We start from the raw sequence: 10,130 nt of genomic DNA on the forward strand, positions 1-10,130 counted from the left end.
TTTGGGTCCTGATTCACTAAGCACTATTTTGAATCAGATGCTATAGATAGCTATGTTGGGAAAAACAACACCCACACGCAGCAACTACACACAAAAATAATAAGTTCAAATCAAGAATAAAAAACACACAAATATATTTGGTTCGGCTCAACTCAAAATGGCCTACTCCAAATCTAATCCACTATCAAATAAATCTTTACAATTGTGAGACTTTTAGAATGAGAAAAGTCTCCTAAAACTCCTTACTCAAAACTTAACCCAAAACCCAATTACACCCTTTAATAGCCTACTCACTTAGCTATTCTCTTGGTGTCTAACTCTCTGGGGTTACTAAACTAAAATAAAAACATCTTATTTATAGGGGTGAAACCCTTTATACCTTTACTAAACTCCCGATGTGGGATACAAGACAAATTCAAACTTACTTAACTTTCGATGTGGGATTCTGAGATTCAAGGCAAATCCCAACAAATTCTCCTTTGACTTGAATCTCCAAACACTTCAACAGTATCTGCAAAGCTAACATGCTTACCTTTCTTCTTTTCTTTCATCACAGGCATTCCAGCAACTGAGCCTCCATCAAACATGTACAAGTGATTGACCCTATTCCCTTGTAAAATCACACTACCATTCTTATACACTTTCAACCAATCATTACTACCATAAAATGTGTACCCCCGAGAAGCTAACTCACCCAAAGCAATCAAATTGTAGTGAAAATTTGGTACATACCTTACATGACAAAGTGTCCTAATAACACCATTGTGAGATCTAAGGCGAACACTCCCAATGCCTTGAATCTGCACCTTTTCTTTGTTAGCAATCACAATATCTCCATACTTTTCATTCTCATCCAATTCCACAAAACAACTCCTATCATTGCAAACATGAACTGTAGCAGCTGAATCTAAAACCCAACCTTTATCACTTTTCAAAATCTGGGTCTCATCCACACAAGTTGTCAAAACAACATCATCATCATTAGACAAGACAGCAGCAGTATCACTCTTTTCTTCATCTGATTTCTTCTCATCATTCGCCCTTTTGAAAGCAGCCATATCTTTTCTCGGCTTCTTGCAGCGCACTTGGATATGTCCCTTCTCACCACAATAATAACATTCTACATCACTGTAATCTCTGTCTCTTGACTTGGATCTCCATCTTGATCCATCAATCCTCTTTTGAGTCCTTCCTCGATCAAAACCCTCTACAGCTAGTGTACTCCCCCCAGGTGATGAGTTCTGAGCTCCCATAAACCTTTATTCTCACGCAACAGGGCAGTCACATCATCCAACTTCAAAGTAGACCTACCTACCAACACAGTCTGAACTAAAGGCCTATAAGACTTGGGTAAAGATGACAGTAAAATTAAAGCCTTCTCTTCATCTTTTAACTCATCAACAGAAATCGCTAACAATTGAGAAACCAATCTATTAAACTCATTCAAGTGATTATGAAGACTCATGCCTTCTTCCATCTTCAGAGAATACAGATCCATCTTCAAACATAATCTATTAGTCAACGACTTCGGAGCATAAATACCTTCAAGCTTATCCCACAAACTCCTCGGAGTACTCTCAGTCAACACAGTGTACTTTACTTCTGGAGCTAACGCCAATCTAATAGTACTAACAGCCTTCTTCTGAATCCTATTCCAATTAGCATCAGACATTCCCTCAGGCTTACTACTCTCTAATGCCTGATCCAACCCTTGTTGTACTAACAGATCTTGAATCGTAATTTGCCATAACATAAAATTACTCTTTCCATCAAATAACGGAATCTCAAACTTAGGCATAGACATACCAGACATACCTTCTTCAGACATCTTCAAACACTGCTTCACGATCTCTTGGACCCACGAACCTTAAACTTCGAACCTCGAACGTCGCTCTGATACCACTTGTCACGGGTCGAGACTCAAGCTCCGAACTCGCGCGGCTCCGGGACCCGGGCATTCACCCTTCCGGCGTCCTTGATCAGCCTTTCGCCACGGTTCACACCTTTGTGAGGTATTGTCCGTTCTGGCCCCCCTGGCCTCACGGTTTTATCCGCCTCACAAGACGGAGATGGTGTGAACCCTTTTATACCCCAGGAACCTTCCTATTATATTCGATGTGGGATTCAGGACTCCCCCTTAGGTCCGTGACATTCTCCCGCACCTAACCTCGTGACGCCCTCATCACGGAGGCCGGCCACTCTGCCTACCTCCCTGGAGGTGCTCGACGTGGATCGAACGGTTTAGGGCTGGCTCTGATACCACTTGTTGGGAAAAACAACACTCACGCGCAGCAACCACACACAAAAATAACAAGCTCAAATCAAGAATAAAAACACACAAATATATTTGGTTCGGCTCAACTCAAAATGGCCTACTCCAAATCTAATCCACTATCAAATAAATCTTTACAATTGTGAGACTTTTAGAATGAGAAAAGTCTCATAAAACTCCTTACTCAAAACTTAACCCAAAACCTAATTACACCCTTTAATAGCCTACTCACTTAGCTATTCTCTTGGTGTCTAACTTTCTGAGGTTAGAAAACTAAAACCAAAACATCTTATTTATAGGGGTGAAACCCTTTATACCTTTACTAAACTCCCGATGTGGGATACAAGACAAATTCAAACTTACTTAACTTTCGATGTGGGATTCTGAGATTCAAGACAAATCCCAACAAGCTAGAATTATACATTTAGATGAGGTACGTAGCAATTTGCCTCTATATAATCATTGTATTTACTTTGAATCATGGTAGGAAGCAGGTAAAAATATCAATGAGGATTAAGATTTGTTACTTCAACTTATTTCTCTTATGGTAGAATGAGGGTCAAATAATTTGATGAACTCTATCTTCCTCAAGTACTTTTCTGTTGCTTCTTGTAGCTGGTACTACGGTTATCTTGCTTAATAGTCTAATAAAGAAAAAATCACTAAAGAGATTGTCCCAGGTCCCCTTCAATATTCTTTTGGCCAAAGAATAAAACAGAGTCACTTCAATATGCTGATGAATAGCTAATGTTGCAACAATGGGCATATAAGGTGCCAAGACATCGATTCACAAGTCCCTTCAATAATCTGTTTTAACTTTGAATAATTAATGATAATGCAATGGGCTTCTGGCTGCAGGTAGCATTTTATTTTGGTCAAGTTGATGGAGTGGGATTTGGCAGCCATAAGAATGAGATGGAGGCTCTAAATGCGATCCTTTCACTTATCAAAACCTCATTCTCCAATCTAGTACACATGCAAACACTTGCCCTGCAAGATCTACAAAATGCAATTGTTAATAGGATCCATGAGCTTGGAGCCAAGGATAAAGTGGAGAATAAAATTGATATAAACTACAAGTATGATAAAGAGAAGTGCTTAGTGCGGTTGGCTGAAAACAATGGTGTAAAAACAAGACTACGGATAGCTTGTAAGTTTAAGATTAGAATCAGTGTTTCCTTGCTGATTAGCATCCGGAGAATGTTTTCTTGTGTTCTCATGCTTTTGTTTTGTTTTATCTCTTTCTTTTTTATCCACTTTACTACTAGTTGGACCTTATAACAGCTCTTCAACATTCAAAAGATGATTTTATACCAGCAAAAAAAAAAAATTCAAAAGATGTCTTTGAAAGGAAGTCTAGCTGTTTACTATTTAGCCTTTTCTTGCCTTGGCCATCATACAGATGTTGAGGATCTTGTACATAAATCTGACATGGTACATTTCATCTTTCACCAAATATGTATATCTAGCTTATTAATAGTTTTACCTGAGTTTGATTTAACATCTTTCCAAAGCACCTAAACTTGAAAAAAGAAGTATATTAGACTTTATAGATTTCTGGATGTTATTTGGTTATTCCAAATTTGATACCATTTTATGATTCCGGTTTTTTATCTGCCAGCAGTGTTATCCCCAGTACATTTATGTGGAGTTGAATTGGAGAAAAGAATATAAAAAGTATAACAATCATCCAAAAAAATTTTATTGATCAGTAGTCTCCCTTTTGATTTAGGAGACAAGAAACATCTTCATCTCATTCGCAAAAGATTTTATGGGTGTCTGAATGTTTTGTTTATAAATTCAGTTGCTATAGGGCATAGCACCTCTTACTTGGTATGTTTGCTATGCATTAAAAGCCACAGACAATTTGCGTCAATTCTTTATCCATTACTCATCTCTATGTAAGTGTTCATATGTTTGGATCAGATTTCCTGGCATAAATCTGGTTCATGATTACTTTTACCTGCTATGCCTATACAGAACTTATGCTACTGGAAGGTGGCAATTAATTCATAGAATACGTCATATAGTATAGCATACATATTTTAATACTGGAGGAGGACATTATTGTTTATGTTATCTTATTGCAGTATCAAATATTAGAGAAGATTGATGGAAAGTCATCTAAGTCATTGTTGTGGAGCATGAAGGAGAAGCATAATTGTAATTCAAAATTCAAGATTTACGTTAATACCCTACAAGAAAATTTTAATACAGATTTGACTTTTAGCTGTAATGCATATTATTGATAACATCTATTTTGTAGTAAATCGGTTTTATTGCTTTGAAATACTAACCAGCTTTGCTATCATAAGGATAAAGTGAATGGTTTGAAATGCTATTTCAAAATTTGAAATGTGTCTTTGAGGATTATGCTGTTCTTGAATTTTATTATTGATACTCTATGTAAGTTTGTTGATGCTGATTAGTGATTCTTTCTTTACATGGGACTAAATTTAATGTGGTAGAGTCACTGTCGCTGTAAGTTATGTGTCCTATTTTCTTGTTTTAATTCAAATGTGAAGATAAAAAAACCTTCTTTGTTAAACTTTTACTCGCCATGCTGCAAAACCTGGAGTTAAAACAAAAAACCACCATGCTACAGAACCTAGAGTTAAACCTTTCAACGAGAATTTGTTCCATTTTGTTGCCATGGCCTGCATCACTAGCATCATTAGCCAAGAGGATAGTGTCAAAGATTGTAGATTTTAACATATTCTGCTCCAACTCTAAGGATACTTGTGGGATATATGAAATCCGATCACTGAACCACAGATTGCCGAGATATTTTTCTTTGCTTTTCCTTCTTTATTTTGTTCTGTCTTTTCTTTTTTCTTTTTTTTTGAGGCAGAACTAACAGAATAATCTGGAATTTAAATTATTGTCAATCATGTTTGCAGCAATGAATGCAAGAAAGAATCTAAAATACTTGCACGTGAAATCAGTGGTATTTAGCCTTTTTATTTTTCTGTGATATTAGGCCTTCCATGCTCTCTTGTAAAATACCTTTGCATAATATCATTTCATCGAGAGGATATTTAATTAATGATAACTTGAAGGATGGGGAAGAAGCATTTGTTCTTAGATCAGACAGCTAGGGTGGTGGAATTGCCTGGTTTAATGGTAGTTATTTTGAAGATTTTATAGAATAGAAAATGCAACACAAAGAATTGTTGGTACTTCTCATTTTTATTAATGCACATTAGCAAACCCATATTTTGTAAAATCTGTAGGTCCTATTTGTTGACAATGACGATAATTTTGAAATCGGAGGTACAAATTCAAATGGAAAAGACACCACTTTTTCCTCTTCCTGTGACTTGATTTGCATAAATTAATGAATGCCATAAACTAACTCAAGGATAAAGTAAGCAACAGCAAGGGGTAATACGATCTTTTAGGTCCAATGCCAGTCTTATATAATGTTACCATCTTTTTGCATGTTTATAAAGTAAAATATATGTGTTTCTAGTTTCTTGAGATTAAATTTCCACCACTTTTTTGTCTTATAGGATTGAGCTTTGAAGTTGAAGCAATAATGGTTTTGGATGGAACTTTGCTATTCGAAGAGATAATGCAAGCAAAAGAGGTTATCCATTATCAAGCTGTCCAACCTGCTACTTACATATATACAGTCTACTTCATAGTTATCTCATTCTTTTTTGATAGGATGATGAACTTGTGGACAAGGATCCAGATGTTCCAAGAGTTGTGCATCTCTAGGTTTCTGATGATTGTTAAGTAGTATTATGTATCACATCAGCTAGGATTGGGGTTTGTGGCTGAATATTAAAGTTGGATCACTCCACTTGTAGCCAACTAGTTTTAGGTTGGATGACTAATACAGTGTCAGGGCTTTGGTTTCTTCTTGCCTTATTGTGTTTCCACATGATAAGCTTGTTTTACTTAGTTGTTCTATTAGGCCTACACACGAGGGAGAGTTTTTAAGTGGTGTTATTTCCATCACTTGGTATTTTTACCTTGGTTGGGTTTATGCATCTATAGCCAATTGGTTTTAAAAGTTGAATACTTAACAATTATGACTTAAAGCTGCTTCCAAGTGACTTCTAGTAGCTACAAACGAGGTTGATTTGGGAACTATATTATGTTTACCAAAGTTCAATCTTCTTGAGATTTTAGTTAGTGTAATTCAAGAAAATTGCAACTATCATTTTTTATCTATATGATTAATGCTTTAAGTGGAAAGACGAGAAAATTTTCTAATGATAATGTATAACCTTTCTTCTTTTTTGGTTTTTTTCAATTTTGCAGCATTTGCGTGTTCAATATGATGAGTTATTTCCTGCACTATCGAATGATCATCCTGATACATTTCCACCAGGGCTCTATACGTGGGAGCAGTTTTTATGGGCCTGCGAACTCTGGTATAGTAACAGCATGAAAATTATGTTTGCTGATGGAAAGCTGAGGACTTGTTTGATTCCTGTTGCAGGCTTTCTCAATCATTCTACAAGTCACTCTTTCTCTTGTTATCCACCATCCTGCAATCTGTTTTGCTCATTTGATGTTAGATGTCCATGTTAGATCATTCATATACAATTGTTAATATGAATCTTAGATGAATCTTAGACTATGTTTAGGTTTGTGGTGTTCGGTTGTTTATCAATTTGTTTTTCCTAGTGTTGCTACTACCACACCTATACCAGTCGTACCAGCCTAAATTTACTAGTATCGATGATCTTGGTTTTTCCTTCATCATTTAGTTTGCCTTTTTTTTTTATGCTTTCTTAAAATTGTCTTTATGAACATTTCAAATGGGTACAACAATTTTTAAGACAGATGTTTAGGCCTATTTTGAGGCCAATCGCAAGGTTATTCTCATCTAATTTGCAGCCTTTTCTTAGTTTTTATTCTAGTTGATATTTTGGTATTGTTCTTTTCAGTTACATCCACACATAGTTCACTATGGCAAAGTAGATTCTGCATTCCTTGAAATTTCCTCTATCAAGACCTTACAGTATTGGAGAACAATGCTGTCTTAGTTATGAAAATTTCTCCGGTTCACATCTAATTACCTTTTATGGTTTCCTACCATAAGGAGACAAACCTTTATGATGTGATTCCATTGGGTAATTTTATTGCATCTAGCTTTCTACAGCCCCTATGTATCCGGAATATTTGAAGCCGTACTTTCACTTAAGTTATATATATTCTTTAATAGATTCCTTGTCTTTTTTTTTTTTTTTAACTCTTTCACACCCATGCACACTTGTACCCTGTCTCTGATATTTTGCAGGCATCTAGTGTATTCCTTGTAAAATTCATTAAGCCTTATTTTGGTGCCGATTTTGATGTTGACCAAGTTGACTCCATTGAGGATTGTTCCCTGTCCAACTGGACCACCCACATGGTCAGGGGAACTTGGCTTTCGAAGAATCAAAATATCTTCTATTATGGCTTACTATCTCCTTAATTAGACTATCTACGAAGAGCCCAGAGCCCTGTGGCATTCACCAAGAACAGTGTAATTTCCTTCCACCATATTTCTGTATCTTGTGTATGCCTTTATGTTTTTGTTATACTAAAGCTTTTTTTTTCCTCGTGATTATCTCCGGCTTTGGTAACCGTATAATGCTTTTGATTTATCAATTAATCACAAAATATTTGTTAAAATTGTTATCTTATATCTAATAAATATCAAATATCCTATAATCTTATATTTATGTTAAATCACTCTACTTACTATCAATTGATTTTAAATTAGATATTTAACATAATTTCAAAATTAAGATTTTGGCTTTTCCTAATTTGTAACATGAAAAGTTTCTTTCATCTTTCCTTACACATAATGAAGACTTATTAAAGTTGGTTAGTTTACATCTAATAAATTTTTAATGGAGGCCTATTAAAATGATATATCACATATAATAAATTTTTAATTTTTTATAATCTTATATTCAAGTTGGATCCTTCTACTTACTGTCAATTGGTCTTAAGTTAGATGCTTAAATTCTCAATTTTCAATAACCTTATATTCAAGTTGAATTTCTTCACTTATTGTCAATTGATTTTAAGTTAGATACTTCCGTTACCTGTTAAAGTGGCCTTTCTTAATTTGTAACGTAGATCCTAATTTGTACCTTATATTTATGTTAGATCTCTCCACTTACTGCTAATTAGTTTTAAGTTGAATGTTTAAATTTTTAATTTTTAGTAGTCTTATATTCAAGTTGAGTCACTCCACTTATTGTTAATTGATTTTAAATTGGATACTTCCATTGCTTGTTGAAGTGGCATTTCCTAATTTGTAACATGGATTTTAATTTGTAACATGGAAGACTTCTTTTATCTTTTTGGGTTATCTCACATCTAAAAAATTTTTAATAGGGGCTTGTTAAAATGAGTTATCTCACATTTAATAAATTTTTAATTTCTTGTAACCTTACATTCAAGTTGGATTCTTGCACTTACTGTCAATTGATCTTAAATTAAATGCTTAAATTCTCAATTTTCAATAGCCTTATATTCAAGTTGAGTCCATTCATTTACTATCAATTGATTTTAAATTAGATACTTAACTTGGTATTAGAGTAAAAAAAAATTTTTCGTTGTCATTTCTTAATTTGTCACGTAAAAAATTTCTTTCATCTTTGGTCTATACGTTATGAAAACCTATTAAAATGGATTTTTTTATATCTAATTAATATTAAATATCTTATAATTTTATATTTAAATTAAATTTTTTTACTTAATACTAATTAATTTTAAATTGAATACTTATCAATATTAGCATATTTGAGTTCATAGTAGTCTTTTTTGGGGTCCCTTTCTCAAGAAACAAGCAAACTTGGAATTTGATAGATAAGAATCCCTTGAAGATCTACAATCCACGTTCAATGACATGATGGAAAATTTAGGTGACACATAGTTGGTTGATAAGGAAAGAAACCTCAAGCAAGCATTTATGAATTCATTGAAGCTGAATCTGATTGTCTTACATGGAAAAAAATTATTGGAGATTTTCTGTCTCATTAATGCAGGGAAGATGCCAGTTGGGATGTGAAGCTAGCGTTGAAATTTAAAGAGATGCATGAGGGGATTGTCTCCTCGATTTTAACTTCATGTTCAACCGGTATCAAGCTGGTGGAATAAGAACAGTCTAAATGCAAGGCTGAGGAGAAAGGACAAGCTATAACCAAATTAGCTCACTGGTCAGTACCTCGATTCCCAGAGCTGATCTCTACAATGTATTCATCAAAAAGGCTATTATACACTGATTGCTGCGTTTGTGGCGCATAATCATCGGTATGACATTTTTCTTATTACAAGAATATTGTTAAAAAGTAGTTGAAGAATAGCTTTCATATTGAGATAATATGTGGATCTACTAAGAAACGGTGAGTAATGGACCATGTAGTTTTGCTTTAAACAAACTTCTATTTTCCTACAAAGAATCATTACACGTTTTAATTTTTTTTTCATCTCTTTATTTTCTTACGCACTATACTTAAGCAATGGTTATCAAAATTCAAAGCATCAAATCATGGATGTCTAGAATATAAAATGAAGATTATGCTATATTTCATGCAAATTAATATAAATGCAGAAATTAAGAGAGCCGAATCTGGGAAAAGGGAAAGAAAATAGGGGTAAGTTGTTTTGATTGTTTGGTATAAAGAAGAAAAAATTGCAATAAAAGAAAAAGATTTGATTTGAATTATTTTATAGAAATGAGTTTACTTGAATTAAATAAAATATAAATCATGATTCTGTAAATAATATTTAATAAATTTAAATTATTTAATCAAATGCAACAAAAGAATAAAAATAACTACTAATAATTTAATTAATGTTAAGAGAGAGGACAAAAGACAAAGAAGAGGATAGCAATGGCTAC

At 34.1% G+C, this 10,130-nt stretch overlaps 1 pseudogene; it reads left to right on the top strand.

Moving 5' to 3' along the window:
• The first annotated feature begins 2,645 nt into the window (after positions 1-2,645).
• Positions 2,646-9,759, top strand: LOC149514646 (uncharacterized; annotated as a pseudogene).
• The last annotated feature ends 371 nt before the right edge of the window (positions 9,760-10,130 follow it).

Source organism: Durio zibethinus, chromosome 15, assembly GCF_047325235.1.
Source record: "Durio zibethinus cultivar Kanyao isolate XHJ-2024 chromosome 15, ASM4732523v1, whole genome shotgun sequence".
In the NCBI taxonomy this organism is placed as follows: Eukaryota; Viridiplantae; Streptophyta; class Magnoliopsida; order Malvales; family Malvaceae; genus Durio; species Durio zibethinus.